Raw genomic sequence first — 20,463 nt, 5'->3', positions numbered from 1 at the left:
AGAAAGAGAACTGTAAAAAAATACAAAGGTTAAAAAATAAAAAGAAAGCAAAAAATTAGATTACCAGTTAGATGAAAATGGACTTGACACAAAGACATCAGATTCAGAAAATAACTATTATTAAATAGTACAAAGATATTATCAAAACCACACATATTACTACTAGACTGAAAAAATGGGAAAACAATGGGGAAAAACTTAAAATTCACCATGTGCTATCTGATAAAAGAACTTCATGAAACTGACTTTCAACATGTGATGAACATGTCCCCAAAGTAAAACACACACACAAAATGAGCTATGAGGAACCAAAAATAAATAAATGCTAAGACACACAATTAATAAGTAACCTGAAGTAATCTGTTTTGGCATTCTAACATCCCAAATGAAAATAAAAGTGTTTCTTGATGTGGCAACATCAACTGTAATGTTAATACTGGGAAATGAGTTAATACCAAGAAAAATGAATGGCAATTTAAAGTTGTGCAGGTACCTTGCACTAGCCAAAATGACAGAATTAATAAGAAATGCTCAGGCAAAAAGGTAAACAAATACCATTCCACAAACAATGTTTGGTTGTGCTTCGATTAACTTCATAGATATCATGGAGAAACAGATTAAATAAATGAAATCAGATTATTTGTAACTTTAAAAAAAGTGTCAAAGCCACAAAGAGATGGAAGTCACTAATATAGCAGGGATTCAGACTTGTTTCACAGAACAGAAAGAAAGTTGCTGTGGGAGGAAAAAGGGACAAACACTTTGTTATCGGGGTTCACATATCCTGTTAAAAGGGAAAATTATTTCATGTGAGAAGCCTGTCAGGAAATGCTGTTCCTAAAATTCCCATTGAGGGAGGAATGCTTTGATATTTACCTGTGAAAAGAATTTGGCATGTTAAGATTTGGAACCTGGAAAGCTCTTGACTTTTGATGGGCTAGTTTTTTTTTTTTGTTTTTTTTTTGTTTTTGTGTTTTTTTTGTAGCCTTTTGTCTTAAGTAGCCCCTGGAGCAAAGACAGATTAAGGGTGATTTCCCTCAATGGTTCCGACTTTTCTTTTACATTTGGAAGAAACCTCCTCTCCCTCCTTACAGTTCCCCCCTTCCTCTCTCTCTCTTCTTTAGCTGATCTAGCCTCTGTGCATGTGCAGAGTTCATGTCTCAGCAAACCTTTTATACTATTGAAAATGTTGCATCCTTTGGCTAAATTACCATTTGAATAAGGGAAAGGAAGGGTAAGGAGTAGATTTTGAAAACAGGGTTTGATTTTAAACAAAAAAGAGAAACTCAGCAATTTAAGTATTCACCAAAGCTAGCAATTTCAGCCCAAGCAAACTGAGACTGCTTCCTTTATGTACAGGAAAGGGCTAATATCCCTCTGGCTATTCGCGGAACAATCAACCGCTCTCTTATTTATGAGTAAAAATGGCCAGAGAGTTAGAATTCATAGGATTTTTTTTTTTTTTTTTACATTCTCAGCATTTACAGGAATGGTCAAGGCTAATTCTACTTGATTATTCATTTGTATGTGCTTAAACTTTGAGTAGACTTTTAAGTCTGATTTTTAAATAGTAGACAAAATGATAAACACTGTAATCACTCAAATGCTTGATATTACCAGTTGGGCTTCACCTCTCACCTTTTAAAACTAAAGAGCAAAGCTAGGCTGAATTTCAACTCCATTACCACACCAGAATTTAAGAATTACCCTCCAATGCTTGCAGACACATGGTCTTCCACACAGCCACAAATTGGGAGAGTTGAAAGGGACCCTGGGGTCATCTAGTCCAACCCTCCAAAATATAGGGTTCACAGCAAGATTTCGCAGCAAGATTTGTACTACCAAAGAGGCATACACATTTAAGTACAGATTTACAGCTGGGAAAGGAAACATCTATACTCCTGAGAGGATCTCTTATAAAGCACAGTTAAAGCAGCCCTAGATTTGATTTTTAAAGGGAATACACAAGTGTTGCCCCCTCCCCTCTTTGCAGTTTCCTTTAAAGGAAGCTTACTCGGGAGTAAATTTACCTGGCACAGAAGTAAGAAGGGAGAAAACAACTGAAAGAGGCAGAGTGAAACAAGGGGGAGGGGGGCATTTTCTAACAAAAGAGGCCATGAAGTCTTATAGAGACTGATATCAGGAGCCTTACAATAACTCTTCTGTCCAACCAAATCAAAGTTAAAACTGGACTCAAATATTTTTCTTAGAATGAACACCATACTTTTATAGGCATACGCTTAATGAAATACATACACTGCATTTTAGCTTGAGAGAGCAGTTGTGCTCAACTAGGCTTTTGCAGCAGAAACATTAGGTTAAAAGCACCTTCTAAAATAAGACTGTAGACTCACAATCTCAAAAGTTGGGGCAAAGCAAGAGGTGGGGTAAACATTTGCACACTTCATTCTCATCTTCTCTTATTTAGGACTGCTAAGATCCAGCATGACTTCCTTAGATTTAAATTTTGAAGCAAGCTTGCAGTTTAAACTATGCGCACTTAAGAAAGGCAGTCTGCCAGAGACAGAAGGAACAGACAACACACATAACAGACAACATGTAAACATACATATTCTCATATATGTATTAACACATAACAGACAACATGTAAACATGTAAACATATATATTCTCATCCTTTAGTTGGTTATTGCAAGGAGTTGGGCCACTACCTTTGGCTTCATTAAGTGAAATTAGTAGGAAGGTCCCACATGGTTTTATGAGCCTCCTTGCCTCTTCAAACACACCACCAGGTAATCAGACTGGTAGGGCTCACAACGCTTGGTTGACTGGGTACCCCTTTATAGATGAATGCGTTGCTGTTGTTGCTTTTTTGCTTTTTCCTTTTTTTTGGGGGGGGGTGTCTGGGATAGAGAAGGGGAAAAAGGAGGGGTTGATTAGGATTGGTATGTCTAGGGGTTTGGTATGCTTAGTACAGGGACGTATAGTAAAGAGGAGAAGGGGCTTCTAGTTGCCTGGCAACTTCCTTAGTGGGTTTTAGAGAGCTCTAGCTATCCGGTTCCTTGCGTTCCCTTTCCTATTTCCTTATTTCCTATTTCCTTATTTCCTTATTTCCTTATTTCCTTATTTCCTTATTTCCTATAACCTGGGGTCTCTTTCCACTCTGCCGGTCCTGCCCAATTCCTCATGGGCTATCCCTCCTGGCAACCTCCTACCTATCGTCACATCTCAGGAAAAGGGGCCCTACTGGACGCCCGCGCCATGCGGTGCCAGATCAGGTGGTCCCTGGATAGAATTTCGAACTGAAAATCCCCCTTGCTTTTGGAAGCGGGCTCACGCACGGTTACGTGGCACCGACCAGTGCGGCTGGGATTGGTGATAGAAAGCAAGACCACTTCCCGCCCCCTTGCCGGGCGCTAGAGAAGTTCGGAAAGAGAGCCCCAACCCCTTGCTTTCAACTGGGATGTCCGTTGCGGAGAGTCGGCTATCTTTCAAGTTGGCTCTCTCCGTCTTACTTTCGGACTCCCAATTGGTGCGGCTGGCTGGGGGGTTCAGAGAAAGAGATAGAGCTCAGAGCCCCCCCTTTTCGGGCTGAGCAGTGGTCCACGGTCTCTCTCGTTAACAGGACCAAGAGAAAGGTAAGAAGGAGCGATAGGGAGGAGGGCAGAGATTCAGTTGCCAGGAGATTCCACCCCCTTCCCACCAGTGCACTGGATTTTCCTTTTTCCTTATACTCACGCGTCTTCTATGATGATCCCGGGATCGATGAATAAGCCGGCTGGATCCCTCTTTTGCTCCCCGGCTGAACTCCTAGGGCTTTCGATTACCGCCCGGAAGATGGCTGGGGGTCCAAAAGGATCTTCCCAGGCAAAATGGCCCGGAGCCGGCTGAAGATTTCGGGGCCCCCAGTCAGCAGCTCGGGAGAACCACAAGCCCCACGTTGGGCAGCCAACTGTTACGGCTAAAATCTGGGTGTGGGGTTACTCTGCCACCCAGCTCATCGGACTAAGTCCGTGGGTCCCTGCGGAAGAAAATGAGCTCAGCCGGACGCAGGAGCAAACTGCAGAAGATCCAAGTTTATTGCACAACAGGTTCAAGGCGAGATTGAACCCAGAGAAAGGGGTGACATTAACTTTTGAAATTTCCCTCCATATCCCAGAATACAGTGCAAAATACATCCCAGTTACATCATGAATACATTAAGAAGAGGTTGGGTTACACAGATTAACATATGGAGGAGGGAGGGGTGAATATGCAGAGAGCCGGATGGAGGAGGGAGGGGGAATATGCAGAGCTGGAGATATGCGCAGATAAGCACATCCTGAGAAGACAATGGTCCATGTACACATAGTCTGTCACCTGGCATTGCCCAGAGGAAAGGTTTGGCAGAGTGATTTTGACAGGATTACTTGAGAGATTATGGAGGACAGGGGAGGGGTGATGGAGTCCTAGAGAAATTGAGCAAATATATTGTAGTGAAGAAGACATGCCCCCCCCCTTCCGCAACAACACTGAAATAGGAAGGCCTGTGTACTGGTGAAAAGGTTTAATAAGGGGAGATTCCATTGAAACTAAATGAAGAGCAGGCTGTGGTCTCCAAGCTTTAACTGAGTTGATAATTAACTGTGGGATGTTCTCTACTCTTAAACTGAACGTGTTCCTTTGATCATATGAGAAAGGCATTTGGACAAATCGCCATTTTGAAGGAAGTCGCCTTTGAGGGGTTTTGTTGTTGTTGTTGTTCCCAAAGCTCCGTGGAGTGAGGATGTAAATGAAGCTCTCCAGGTAAACAGTCTAAGGCTGATGGAGGCTGGAATGCAGGCAATGGAGCCTGTGTGAGAGAGAGCTATGTTTGTCAGCTCCGATTATAAATTAACGCTATTTCTTAGATGCTGAGTCTTGATATTGTATGGATATTTGATGCCTTTGTTTTGTTTTGGAAGGAAGTTCTGAAAGTAAAGATTTGAATTAAACTGATGGGCCTTGACCATGTTTTTATTCCAAAAGGATTCAGTTTTTAATCCATCCAGTTGCTTCAAACTGTACAATATTAATATCTTCAATACTTCTTTGGGGCCAAAACCTTCTCTACTTCGTCACATCCTTGTAAATACCTATAATGTACTGTTATATCAGGTATGTCCAAAGTCTGTTCCGGGGGCCTAATCCGGCAGCTCAACAACTTTGGGGTAAAATTGTACACAAATATTGGCCCTCACGCATGTTCACTTCATACAATCTGGCCCTCTTTGAAAAATGTTTGGACACCCCTGTCTTATATGGTACCCTGTTTGTTTGTTTGTTTGTTTGTTTGTTTGTTTGTTTGTTTGTTTGTTTGTTTGTTGCAGCCAGTGCAAAACGGCTCATCTGGTGTCCCACTCATCCATGGTGGCATATTATAAAGGATGTAAAGATAGATGTTTTCTGTTTCCACAGATAACTGGGGTCTGCTTTTGCTTTTGAGCACAACATTTGCATTTATGATTGACACTGTGGGGTTTGGCAGTGAGTATGCAGGTGAGGATACTAGCAGTGTTCTTACAATCTGACAACCCTGCAAAACATTTGACCTTGTTGCTCAAAGCCATGGAGAACACATTCTCAATACATTCAATGCCCCATATTTCATCAAAGAAAACAGATTTATTGATTTATTTTGCTTTCTTGGAAGAGTGCTACACACACCGTTTTCCCTCCCTACCACACACAGAAACACGAGAGACATACAGAAAACTTCAGCTGGGTGTGGGAGGCAGAGGAGATCCAGTGAGTGAGCCAGTCCAGAGAACTACTATTAATTTATTATTCCCTTCTGGCTTTGCTTGCCAAACTGCACTGTCACCTAGTCAAGCCTTTCAGATTGACGAAGCCAATCACAGGCATGGACTGAGTCTGAAACTGTCTAGTTAACCCTCTGAGAAAGCTTCATTGGTTAGCAACTTGATTCTGCAGACAATACAAAATGCTCTGGCAGAGGGAACTAAGCAGCTCATCCTACCAATTGCTTTAAAAAGAACCCGGCGTATGGTTATGGCTTCTGGCCTCATGGTCCATCCACAAGTTATGCTCTTCAAAAAAGGGGGGGGGATTTTAAGTTATGAAGGGGTAAGCTGTGTTTCTTCTCTGGAATATTAATCATAATAATTTATTACTTATACCCCGCCCATCTGACCAAGCCTCCCCAGCCACTCTGGGCGGCTTCCAACAGGATATTAAAAACACAATAAAAGATCAAACCTTAAAAACTTCCCTAAACAGGGCTGCCTTCAGCTATCTTCTAAAAGTCTTCTAAAAGAACCCTCTGCCTGGTTCCCTGTAACCTTACTTCTCACAGTGATGGAACCGCCAGAAGACCATCAGCGCTGGACCTCAGTGTCCAGGCAGAATGATGGGGGCGAAGATGCTCCTTCAGGTATACTGGGCCAAGGCCATTTAGGGCTTTAAAAGTCAGCACCAACACTTTGGATTGTGCTCGGAAATGTACTGGGAGCCAATGTAGGTCTTTCAGGACTGGTGCTATATGGTTTTGGCAGCCACTCCCAGTCACCAGTCTAGCTGCAGCATTCTGGATTAGTTGCACTTTCTGGGTCACCTTCAAAGGTAGCCCCATGTAGAGCATGTTGCAGTAGTCCAAGTGGGAGGTAACTAGAACATGCACCACTCTGGTAAGACAGTCCACGGGCAGATAGGGTCTCAGCCTGCATACCAGATGGAGCTGGTAGACAGCTGCCCTGGACACAGAGTTGACCTGCGCCTCCATGGACAGCTGTGAGTCCAAAATGACTCCCAGGCTGCGCACCTGGTCCTTCAGGGGCACAGTTAGCCCATTCAGGACCAGGGAATCCTCCACACCAGCCTGCTCTTTGCCCCACCCCCAAACAGTACTTCTGTCTTGTTGGGATTCAACCTCAATTTCTTAGCTGCCATCCGTCCTCCAACTGCCTCCAGACACTCACACAGAGAGTGGGTCTTGCCCTCCAAATTTATGGAAGGTAAGTGAGAAATTGGTCATTATGAAAAATAAGAAACACTGAGATTTTCCACTAACTCCACTAGAATAAACACACTGAAGAAAACAAACAAACACAACCTCCCTCCCACAAACATTATCCCCTACGGGTACTTAAACGAATATATCAGGTTCATTTAAGCCCAGAATTTTGTAAAGAGAAGAAAATCAGCAGGAATGTTTCCAGGGCTTTAAAGTGAGTAAATAAAAACCCATTTTCTGTGAGAAACCTTGTTTAGAGAGGGGGGAGTATTTCCTAGCAACCTTTGGGACAGCCTTAACAAAGCAGCTTTCTGCTAGTCCAGGTGAACCAGAAAATGAAATTGACAAGCCAGTAACTTGAGAAAGGAGAGAAACTGACCTGCCTTTCTTCCTTGCCTCCAGCTGTAAAGTAAGGGGAGAAAAGAAGTCAGGAAACAAAATTGGATTTATTTAACTTTTAAGAAGATATGAGGCAAACCAAAATCAAATATTGAACACCCTAGAGTCTCTGGCTACATTGGAAGCTTTGTTGTATCTTCTCTGGCTTTATTGGCCTATGTGATGAATAACACAGGTTATGAAATGTTTGGTAAAAATAGATGAGCGCTAGCTTTATAGTGTCCCATAAAGAACAGCTCTCACCAGGGATACAGCTCTTCAACAAGCCTTACCCAGTGTTGTTGATTGCTAGTGTTTTCCTAATGATGGTTTTTGACTCTTCCCAATACTGGCATTTAAAATCAAAGGATGCTTTAAAATAAGGCTACTCTTCCGTTCCCAATTCAAACAGAAACTCCTAATGCTGATAAGCATCTTGGGTAGACTTTTCCAAACTATTATTAGGATCCACATATCACTGCTGGCACACTAATAATAATAATAATAATAATAATAATAATAATAATAATAACAATAATAATTTATTATTTATACCCCGCCCATCTGGCTGAGTTTCCCCAGCCACTCTGGGCGGCTCCCAATCAGTGTTAAAAACAGTACAGCATTACATATTAAAAACTTCCCTGAACAGGGCTGTCTTAAGATGTCTTCTGAATGTCAGGTAATTATTTATCTCTTTGACATCTGATGGGAGGGCGTTCCACAGGGCGGGCGCCACTACCGAGAAGGCCCTCTGTCTGGTTCCCTGTAGCTTTGCTTCTTGCAATGAGGGAACCGCCAGAAGGCCCTCGGCGCTAGATCTCAGTGTCCGGGCTGAACGATGGGGGTGGAGACGCTCCTTCAGGTATACAGGGCTGCAGTTCTAATTCCACTTACTTGGGAGTAACCATTGAATTCAACACTAGAATGGGCAGATTTAATTGCCTATTTAAAAAATCCAGGGGGCTTAAACTCTGCTAACTGTAAAGCAGGCATGTCCAGCAGGTCAGTCACGATCTACTGGTCGACCATGGGGTGCCCCTGGTCGATCCTGGTTGATCTTTGGACCCCCTGAGCATTGCAAGCCCCCCCAAAAAAAAGCAAAAAAAAAAAAATGGCCCACCAACTTGGGCTTCCTAAAAAGAACTCATCAACTCTGGTCCATCCACCAATGACAATGGGTAGAACACTGTCACTTTTTTTTTTACTGTGAGTAAATCGCCGTGTCTTGGGAGTTGGACGTGCCTGCTGTATAGGACTGGCCTGTAAGCATACAGTGAACAATCAGGCAATAAGCTTAGCTTTAAATGTACACACAAGGAGGGAATCAAACTTAATAATCCTGACAGAGCAGAACTCTGGGGTCCAGTTATTGGAGAGTCTCAGCTGCACAAAACATGGCTTTGCCTTTAATGGCAGATCTGAGAAATTCAAGGGAACGTGTGGTGGCTGTTCCTTAAACAGAGCTCACCAACTCCAGAGAAGAACATTTGTGCTGGAAGAGGCAGGCTATGGGAAGATGGGCTCACAATTAATAATATTTAGGTCTGTGGCTGGCAACGGAATTTGGGAACCTTGGTTCGCCTCTTCCTCTCAACCATACCATTTCTGGCTGCATGACAATCTTTGACTAGTTAAAAACTTCCTTTAATGCAAAGGAGTATGATGAAGATTAGCAACAGTATTGAAAAAACTAAACAACCATAATGCGAAGTCAGATAATCTGCCCATGGGCTTTTTGTGGTGCCTGCCTCCTTCAGGTTTTTAAGCACCTCTGTCTAAGAATGATGAAGCAGCGCCGTTCTAAAAAAGTGACATTCGACTGATAGAGACGCCAGAAACTGGCCCGGGAAAAAATGGTTAATGCCTTTGCAAACTCTTCCAAGCTCCATCAGTTGTATAAATGTCATGGTAAATGAAAGGAGGCCCCACTGGGAGTAATGTGCCTGATCTCAGTGTGTAGCACTCTAGGGCAAAAACACAGTGTGCTTTCTCTCTCTCTCTCTCTCTCTCTCTCTCTCTCTCTCTCTCACTCACACACACACACACACACACACACACACCTTTAGAGACTGTCAACTGAAGGGGTTGAAGGACAGGAGTGGATACAGAAAGGGAAATAAATAGGGCTGAATGGAGAAAAGAGGTGCTGCAGTAGTCATGAGCATAGAGGAACCAGGACTGGCCCAAGACATTTTGCTGCTTGAGGCAGATTATAAAATCCCCACCCCCAGGCCCAGTTCCCATGTATGGTCTGGCTGTGGCATTTTAATCTAGAATTGGGACAGCATCCACCATTGCAGCCGAGGCAGCACGCCAGCATAGTGGGTGCAGGATCAGTCATTGTGGCACACAGAGTTGTACTCCAGCTGAGGGAAATTGCTGAAGGGGCTGCCCCTCCAGCATCTGCTGCCTGAGGCATTTAAATCACTCTGCCTAATGGTAGGGCTGGCCCTAAGGAACAAATACGGGGGAAATGAGTGACCGATAACCCAGCAAAACAGGCTAGAAAAAGCAGTGGGAGAGTGAAATCTGGAGAGAAGTAAAACAGATGCAGGTAATGGGAAATGGCAGGAGAAGGAAATATATCTCCAAAAAAAAAAAAGAAAGAAAGAAAGAAAAGAGGAAAGTTACAAGTAGAAAGAAGGAGGGGGCCTGGAGTGGTTGTCGGATGTCAAATCTAATGGAAAAAGAGGATTTATCTGCAAAAAATAACCCAAATCTAAGCTGCAGCTTGAGAGTTGCTGTATTTAGACCCATAAAAAGTATGGAGCATTTATTCTTAAGATGAAGGAGGAGGGAGAAAGGGCCATAAAACAAAATCTCTGCTTTTGAGGGAAAGCAAACACGCTTTTTGCTGGAGAAAGACTCAAATTATCTAAAGAGTTTCATGCCAAGAGAAAGCAAAAGCAAGGGCCAAGTTTTAGAGATCACTCATCCATGGTGCTGGAGAAACCATTTTGTACCTCTTGGGCTTGCCGATCGGAAGGTTGGCGGTTCGAATCCCCGCGACGGGGTGAGCTCCCATTGCTCTGCCCCAGCTTCTCCCAACCTAGCAGTTTGAAAGCACACCAGTGCAAGTAGATAAATAGGTACCGCTGTGGCAGGAAGGTAAACAGCATTTCCATGCACTCTGGTTTCTGTCACGGTGTTCCCTTGCGCCAGAAGCGGTTTAGTCATGCTGGCCACATGACCTGGAAAGCTGTGGACAAACACTGGCTCCCTCGGCCTGAAAGCGAGATGAGCGCCGTAACCCTATAGTTGCCTTTGACTGGACTTAACCGTCCAGGGGTCCTTTACCTAGAGTAAACTCATAAATAGTCTACAGTGCCTGTGGGGGGGGGGATTTATCACTCTCTTCCACCCTGTTATTCTGGGTGGAGTGAGTAAAGGTACTACCAAGGCTATGGTACGTGATGTCTGACTTCTCTGTTATGGGAAAACTGAGGCAATGGGATTAGCTAGGAAGAGGGTGACTGGCATTTGGAGCACCCTGACAACAGACCTCTTTTCTCCCCTTTACAGAGAGCTGCAGCCGTGCAGTAGACATCAGTTTCACAAGTTGTAAAGCCAGAGCCACAGCTCAGTAGTAGACCATCTGCTTTGCATTTCATTAAAGCAGAGCATGCTCTTGAAAGCTATTTCCATGATCTTATGCCCTGCATAAGTTCTTAAGAGAAAATATCACATGACCCACCAACCCACACCCATGCTAACAGCTCTATATCTGTGGAGCTCACACAACTGGCAACATTTGTCCTGACGTTGCTTCCTATCTCCCTCTCTATATATACTTCCTATATCTATATCTATATCTATCTATCTATATCTATATCTATATCTATATCTATATCTATATCTATATCTATATCTATATCTATATCTATATCTATATCATCTATATCCCAGGAGGAAATGTATTAAGACACCATTGGATGGTTTGATCCAAACAGGCAATTCAGTTAAAATCTAACTGAGAGAAATATGTTAGATTTAGAGTTGCAAGAAACTGAGAACAAACATTATTGCAACAAATGTTGTAGATTGTAAATATGTGCATATTGATGATGAAGACGTGTTTTAAGCATGTGGGGTGCTACATGCTCTCTTTGTGCTACTTTCTTTTTTTTACTTTGGGTGCGGCTTTATCTAATCCTTTATTTTTATTTAACTCTTGAAATAAAATAATTGGTTAATCAAGCCATGTATCCACTGAGAAAAGCCAAGGCATTTCTCTCTCTATCTCTCGATTTCTCCCTCTCTTTTCTCCCTCTCCTCACCCCCCCCCCTTTAACATCCTGAATTTGATAATTGGGATGAACCAGGCAGCTGGGTTCTGAAATTAATTTGTTAAGGTCGCTGGGAATTGTAGCTCTGTGATGGGTAAGTTACAGTTCCCAGGCTTCTTGGCGGGGGGGGGGGCATGTGCTTTAAATTTATGGTGTATATGCAGCTGAAGAGCGAGAGAGAATTTTTTAAAACCTTTTCTGCCTGAAAGAGTAGGGCTCTGGGATTCTGAGAGATTTACAAGGAGGAAGGTTAAAAAAAAAGTTATTGATGCACACTATAAGTCTCTTTCTCTCTCTCTCTCTCTCTCTCTCTCTGTGTGTGTGTGTGTGTGTGTGTGTGTGTGTGAAAGAGAGACAGAGACAGAAATATCTTTAAATGCTTAACTGTTTTTATTGATAATTTTAATATTCCTTGTAAACAGCTTAGAGGTTTTATTACAGCCAGGTAGCACATTCAACCTATAGTCTTATGGAAAGAAAGCATCCATTGGTAGGTAGTTTGCTTTGCTGTGCACAAAGTCTAGGGAGAAATTTGCTCTGGAACCTTTTACACTTTCCAAAACCATCCATGAGCCCAAATGTAATGATCCTTTAAAATGTGTACATCTCTGAATTTTGTAATACAGTTCGCCAACCTGAAATTGAGTTGGGAAGTGTACCTAAAAATGCATATACTCATGAAAATATCATAAAAGGGTTCTTTTCCTTCCCAAAAATTGGCTTGCAACAATGTGTTATTATTTTAGTTGTGTTGCTTGTTTTAAATATCAGGAATGTGAGACTTTGGAGAGCTGCCACTTTAGTTAGATTAGGGAAAGGGAACCTCAGCGAACATCACCAGGAGGGCCACAGGTTCCCCATTTCTGGGCTAGAAGGACCAAAGATCTGACTCAATAGAATGCACCTTCAGTTGTTCATATGAGATGGTGGCACCCAACAATGTGACAGTGGACCCACCAATCAAATGCCACCATCTAAAGTTATGAAGGCTATTGCCAGCCCTGATGCAGTCTCAGTTTTTGCTTTGCTTTGGCTTCCCATTGTGATGAATCTCCTTCCCAGATATCTGTATATTACAACAATAAGGTATACCGGTACTTTACAAACGACATACCGGGTATGTACAGTCATACATATTTACAGTGATGCATATGTGTCTTTCACCACAGTCACGGACCCTCCAAGTGTCCCTATTTTCCAGGGATGTCCCTGATTTAGAGAAGCTGTCCCGGTTTCTGATTTGATCCCAGAATGTCCCACTTTTCCTTAGGACATCCCTATTTTCATTGGTGAAGTGTTGGAGGGTATGGGGTTCTCTGACCCCCAAGCCGTCTGAAGGCAATCCTGTATAGGGAAGTTTCTTTAATGTTTTATTATGTTTTTATATATGTTGGAAGCTGCCCAGAGTGGCTGGGGCAACCCAGTAAGACGTGTGGGGTATAAACAGTAAAATTATCATTATGGAATGGCACGTCCCTATTTTCATCGAGAAATGTTGGAGGGTATGCAAATGTTGCATATACATTTGGTAAGAGAGAGAGAGAGAGAGAGAGAGAGAGAGAGAGAGAGAGAGAGAGAGAGAAATCATCATTGCCTAAACAGCAGGCACAAACCTGGAATATCTGTGTGTAAAAAGGATCTCCCTTCCCAACTTGGAATAATGGAAATTTACTTTAGGAGGCTGGATATCAAGAACTTGTTCCTCACAGAGGAACTGTTGGGCTATGGAAATGTCTCCTGAGTCATGAGAAAGATTGCTTTGGGACAATTTTAAAATTAGATCTGCAGACAAACCCACAGCTGTGAAGAGCCCTGCATATTGACTCTCTGACCCAGAGCTTTTCCATCTCAGCTCTGTGCGACTCGCCTCTGATGGATAGCTGGCTGCAGAAAGGACTCTATTGCCTTGGCAGTCGTTCCCCTCTAGTGGACGAGGGGCCACGTGGCTGCGCTAGAAAGCTGTTTCCTCATTCTAAGAAATTGGATTAAGGGTCAGAGGATCCTGGCTGTTATTTACCTTTTGATTAAAGCCGGCCTGCCTCCCTCTTGAGCAACACGGGAGGACAATGTTGCTGTTATGTACTCTGCTGCCAAGCCTGGAGCTCAATCTCTGGCCTGCAGTAGAAGCCAGAGAAAGAGAGAGAGAGAAGCAGAGGGTGGGGAGAAGGAAACAAGGCTTTTGGGCAGGCCTCCATTCCCTGTTTGTTTTGTAAGCAGGATCTCGTGCCAACTTTATGAGCCAGGTCAAGAATGGCTGCTGTGGTTGATTTGACCCCGAGGACTCGCTCAGGGCACTGCCCCAGGTAGAGCAATAATCTCTTTCTGCTGACTCTCTAACATACTGCAGTTGTCTGCACTGGGCCCTCAGCTATGCATCCACTCTTCTGGGGTGGGAAAATATTTTCCGCTTGAAGGCTGCATTTTCTTTTAGGTAACTTTCTGGGAGCTAATGCCTGTGCTGGACAGGGACAGGAGCAAAAGCGAGCAGAGCAAGGAATGGAAATGTTTCCTTTGTGCAGTATGCTAGTTCCTAGACGTGTTCCTCTCTATCTTCCATCCAGGGAAGGAAGAGGCATTCTCAGAATTCAAGGCATATTCTAGCTAGGCAAAAGCACTCAAGGAGGGGGCAAGACAAGGCCAGTTGGGGGTATGGATTTGAGAGTCTCGAGGGCCAGGCAGAAAGCCTTGGAGGGCTGCATTCAGCCCCAGCCTTTGGTTCCCCATCAGTACCCTTTGCAATGAAGGGGGGGACCTGCGGTCCTCCAGATGCTGTTATAACTCCCAGCATCCCTGACAAACATCCATGCTGGCCAGGGCTTGCTCAATACGTTCTGTTGTTTAAGGTAAAGGGGGGAAATGGCATCCCCTCTCCATTCTACAAGCCGAACCAGACTGGACTGTCAGTTGAATCTGCCTGTGACACTGACGACAGGATAGCAGCCAGCAGGTTAAGGGGGTCGGGACCGGCTGTGTGGCAATCGGGATAAATGAAGCTGCAGAGTTCAGGAAGAGCAGCTGTCATGGTAGGGCTGGCCCTGGTGGTGCTGGGGCTGTTGATGCATTGATCATTGCAAAGCATCCCTAATTAATATTATTGTATAATTATATTATATAATTATATATAATATTATTATATTATTGTATCTGTCCTTCTGAATTTGCCACTACACTACTGATGCTTTGTTGTTCACAACGGAACTGCATGTAAGATTGCATTGTGTGCTGGTGTACATTTTAAAATACGTTTTTATTTATTTATTTATTTACTTACTTACTTACTTACTTACTTACTTACTTCAAGCCCTCTTGAATCATTTAAGGAAATCAGGGCACAAAAGCTGCCCAATCAATACATAAAACTCTTGAGTCTTGACTTGTGCAGAATGGTGATGTACATAATCATTGGCCCTCCAGATAATTACCATATCTGGAGACTGCTTATTTGCAAATAGTGTGGTGGCCAGAGGGGGAATTCAGGGCCAGCCCCAGACATGTTTGGTACCTGGGGTAGAAAACCCAGAGAGTATGCTCCCTTCCCGGGAAGAATTATGGGACACATCCCACCAGGACATTCTCCTGTCCTAGCCCCATTGAAGTGAATGGGAGACAGGGAAGAACATGACTGTGTTCTTACACAACTCCTTCTGTGTCAATGGGCCTGAATCAGAAAAAGTTATTTACATACTGTGCCCCATGGATCACATCTGATTCTCCCACCCTCCTGTCCTTCATCTTCTTCCTCACTGGTGATCACTCGTAGCCGAGTAAGATTGTCTCCTATGAGCAGATGGTTTTTTGGAAGACACCTGCGCATGAATTTGTTTTATATGCGGAGATCAGTGCATGCTGACCAACTCACAGTCTTCACCATAAAGCTATATTCCGATGGCATGAGTATCATGACAATCGGTAGTGTCTTATCTGCTGCAGCCTTCATCCTCCTTGTAACATACCTCTTGTTATCTTCCGCCTGTTCTGCCATTGAGGACTTCTTGGATCATTCTTTGTCTAGCAGCTCCTCTTACCGCCTTGGATGACCCTACTGGGAGTACAAGACACCTGACAGCTTTCCTCACAAGGATAATAGGAACATGCAAGCCCACTCACCCCAACAAGGTGATGATCCCGCGAGGGAGTGTCCTTCATACCTCATAGTAGCACTGCTTGTATGAGGAGTTGTTTTTTGAAAGGGTGGAAGGAACTTCTCTCCTCTCCTTGCAACTCCCCATCTCTTACCTCAGGGGTCAGCAACCTTTTTCAGCTGTGGGTCGGTCCACTGTCCCGCAGACCATGTGGTGGACCAGACTATATTTTGGAAAAAATAAAGAACGAATTCCCATGCCCCACAAATACCTCAGAGATGCATTTTAAATAAAAGGCCACATTCTACTTATGTAAAAACACGCTGATTCCCGGACCGTCCGTGGGCCAGATTGAGAAGGCGATTGGGCCGCATCCAGCCCCCGGGCCTTAGGTTGCCTACCCCTGTCTTAGGTCCTGGATTTTCAGAGAACACACTAAGGATGACCCAAAAAGCTCAGAGCAATCAGTTCATTGTTACATCATTGCTTAATGACCACCATTCCAAACACATTATAGCTCCTGTTTTCCTTCTTCCTCTTTCCCTCCCCTCCTCTCTTAAAATCACTTTGGATTTCCTCCCCTATCTTTTATCCTTCTCTTCTCTTATTTCACCTTTCCCTCTCCCCCCTCCCTTTCTCCTTATGTGCTCTCACTTCCGCATTATCCTCCCCCCTCCCTCAGCTGCTACTCCAGGACAATAGAGCAGATGGCAAGTGGTTTGCTTCAGAAAGTCAGTTCAATGCTGGAATCTGCTGCTGTTTCTAAAAACAGACGTGCTCTCTAACGCTAAACTGAGCATTAAGACAACTGGGAGGAGGCTTTGGCTCGGGAATATCACCTACGCTGGCCTGACAGCAGCCATGGTGGTCTCAACCCCTCCCTCCACTTTGCCCTGTCCTGATGAATTGTGCTTTTTGGGCATCTAAAAGGATGCATCTTAGGTCTTGGGCTGTTGCCAAATGGCCAGGCAACTCCTGTCCCTTTGAGAACAGCTTGATCTGGAGAAGTTGGTAGGCAAAGCATTTCAAGGCATGGGGTTAACTATTATCACCTGCTAATTGCTGCAGATGAAGCTGCTGGTACACTGATTACAGAGATAGGAGGAGAACAGAGTAGCAGCCTCTCTGCCTCCATTATCATAGGGCTTAAGCGTGGCCCAGGGAATTGGATCTAAGCAAAATGGAAGCAAAAGTTAAGAATTAAGAACATAAGAAGAGCTTTCTGGATCAGGCCAGTAGTCCACTTAGTCCAGCATCCTGTTCTCACAGTGACTAACCAGATGCTTATGGGAAGCCTGCAAGCAGGACATGAATGGAACAGAATCCACCCTCCTGCATCTTTCAGCAACTGGAGGTAGTACGTATCTGTCAGATTAGTAGCCATTGATAGCCTTAGCCTTCATGAATCTGTCTAACCCTCTCTTAAAACCACCCCAGTTTAAAGCCACCAAACCCAAATGAGGAGTTTGATATGCTTCTATCAAGGATCAATTGAACATTCACACTTTAATTTTTTAAAATTCACATTTAGTTTTACTTTGTCGTAGGATATGTCGGAGAGGGATTTGGCTTCATATCAAGGATGGAAACCTGTGACAATGAGGTGCAGGGGGACAGACATTGCTGGAATACAACATCCATCATCCCTGGCTGTTGGCCATGCTGGCAGGGGCAGGTGGGAGTTGGGTGTCCAACAATGGAAGATTGCAGGCCCTTGCTTTAAATGGCATGTGTGTGATCATCGCCCTGCAAGTGTGACTCAACTAATTTTGCCAGCAAAATCTTAAATGAGAGCACAAAAGCAGAAATCCACAATAAACTTTTAAAACAATTCTGTTTTGAACTTGCTCCTTTCAAAGGAGTGGGGAACTTTCAGTTTGGACTTTGAAGTCTGGAATATACATATATATTTTAAAAATCGTTTGTGCTATGTTTTGCATACAGCTTGGTGTCAGAGCTTGTGCATTACATAGGAAAGGTCCCAGGTTCAGTTCTTAGAATCTCCAGGTAGGACTGAGAAAGATGCCCTGAAAGTCCACTGCTTGACAGTGTAGTTAGTTACTGGGCTAGCTGGATGGACCAATGACCTGCCTTAGGTAGAGGAATCTGCCTTATACCATGTCCATGCCATGCTCCCTCCCAGAAGGTCTATATTAATCTCTGATTTGAGTCCCTACCAGAGAAGAATGGCAGATTAAGTTGATGGGCTATGCCAAACTGGCAAAAATGACCAGAAAAATCAGAAACTGGGAAGACCAAATTTTAATAAGGAATGGGGGAAATATATAATTTACCTTAAAAACCATTTTAAACTATTAAAATTATTAGGTTAGGAATAACACTTGTAGTTTAATGTTGAATCTGGGGTATAATGGAGATTTTAAAGATTCAGATTAATAGATAAGATGCAGGAGGAAAAGGTTAATATAAGGACCCACAAAGGGGAGAAGGGAAGTTCAGGAGATTCTTCGGAATTCTCTTTTTATGCTGATTGCTGGTGTCTCCTGGTCAGGCTGGAAGGAACTCCTTCCTCCAACCCCGGAGAGCCACTACCAGGCAACGTGGACAGTACTGAGCTACATGTTCCTATATTCCTTTTATACCAGCTTGCTAAAAGGCTAGTAGCTTGTGTTTCCATGTTGGCTGTAGAGGGGCTTCCTCTCCACCTAGCTACTAGCCTCTTAGCAGGCTAGTAAAATAATAATACTTTGCAGGCTAGTAACATCTGTGAGCTTATTTGCAAGGCTTGTACAGAGGCAGAGGCACCTGTTTATGTGAAAGTCAATAGAGGTAATCTATGCCTCAGAAACTGGAGCTAAATTTGCAAAGGTGTAAAGAAGCATTGGCCCTACTCAGATGGTTGTTATCTGGATAACAAGGGACACCAACCTAAAGTCCTTGAGGGCAAGGAAGGGAGGTTTCAATGTGAGAAAAGAGAAATTTCACCAATGCAAAATAGAGCCTCTAAGCTTAGGGTGTAAGTTTCCCACTGTGGTGATGGAATTGCTGGGGCATGGAGAGAAACCCGTGGTAATGGCTCCTATCAAGCCTCTCCTGGGTGAACAGAACCCCATCTTTCCATTTGGAGAAAGAACTGAATCACACGGATTGGAGCTTTTCCCGCCTCTGCTTGGCTTGCTCTTGGACTGGGCGATCTATCTTTGCGCGCCGGTTATGGTGCTCCTGGCGGGAGCTGTGGCAATAACGGAGCTAAGCTGATGGGTGTCGATACAGCGCAAGGCGTACGTGCTTTATCGAGCACAGCCATCCCTTCCCTGCTGCGAGACACACAGCCATTGCTGGGAAGGGGAATGTAAATAATGACAGCTCCAGCATGCGCAATTGCTCCCCAGAGCAAGAGAAACACGTCATAAATCAGGCAGAGTGCAGGCCCAAGCAAGTAACCCAGCCCACGAGAAAGGAAGGAATCCAACTCGATGGGCCAAAGGAGAGCAGAGCATGGAAGCATTTTCTGGCCCCCGTGTCTGGCCAGGCCTCTCTTTTTCATGCCGTTCCCTGCTGCTTTCATACAGGAGAGGTTTGTGAAAGTGGGACCTACCTTCATCTAAGCTGAAGAAGGGAGCTGTTACATCCTTGCTGGCAAACAACATAGAAACAAAGGAACCGATCCACCAAATCAGCATTGCCTGCACTGTCCATGCCAAGTGTCTCGATTTCCCCAGGACAGTCCCAGAATTACAGAAGCCATCTCAGCTTCTGATTTGATCCCAGAATGTCCCGTTTTACCTCTCCAGCACCGCCACCACAGAGCACATGTCAGGGACTGGACTGAAGGGGACGAGCTTGAGGAGGAATGGTGGAGATCGCCCCCCCCCAGAAGCTTCCAGAGAAGAGGAAGGCAGTATTGAATTACAGCAGTGGTTTGAGGAAGGTCACAGCTCAGAGACAGGCGAACAGAAGAGTTGGGAGGTGTTGGGAGAAGAGAAGGCAGAGACAGAGCAGCCAGCTGACATGGAGAGTAGTTCCGATCCCCCTTCTCCCAGAACACAGCATTCATTGAGGGTGCAAGAGCAAAGGACTCAGAGACAATTAGCCCCTGGCGGCCACTGTAAGGGGAAGTGCTGTACTAGGAAGGGAAGGGGGAGTAGCTCACTTGGAGCAATGCCATTAAAGGGAGCCAGTGTGGTGTAGTGGTTAAGAGCAGTGGACTCGTAATCTGGGGAACCGGGTTTGATTCCCCGCTCCTCCACATGCAGCTGCTGGGTGACCTTGGGCCAGTCACACTTCTTTAAAGTCTCTCAGCCCCACTCACCTCACAGAGTGTTTGTTGTGGGGGAGGAAGGGAAAGGAGAATGTTAGCCGCTTTGAGACTCCTTAGGGTAGTGATAAAGCGGGATATCAAATCCAAACTCTTCTTCTTCTTCTTCTTCATCTCTTACTGTGATGATTGAATAAACTCATTAGTAAGAACTCTTCCTTGTTTTTCTCGGCTCCTTGCTGCCACCAGGGGAAGGGATGGACTTCCCTGAAGCCTGACAGCACAGGAGGAGGATGAGCCGCCATTTGCAGCCAGCACTTGTGCTTGCGGTGGAACCCTTGTGCGCGGGAGAGGCAGTTCCTGTGGTGGACGTGCGCAGCACTCTTGCTGGCCCCTCTCTGCCACAGCCATAGCTGCCACCCTTGTCATACCAGCATGAGGTGTGGGGTGGGCAGAGAAAGCGAGCGGGGAGGGAAGGGAGCATGCAGCTGCCAGGTAGGGGCTGTGGCACCAAAAGACCCACGATTTCCCAAATTCCATTTCA

Source organism: Podarcis vaucheri (genome assembly GCF_965113315.1).
Source record: "Podarcis vaucheri genome assembly, chromosome: 10".
In the NCBI taxonomy this organism is placed as follows: Eukaryota; Metazoa; Chordata; class Lepidosauria; order Squamata; family Lacertidae; genus Podarcis; species Podarcis vaucheri.
Note: the sequence above shows the minus strand (reverse complement) of the source record.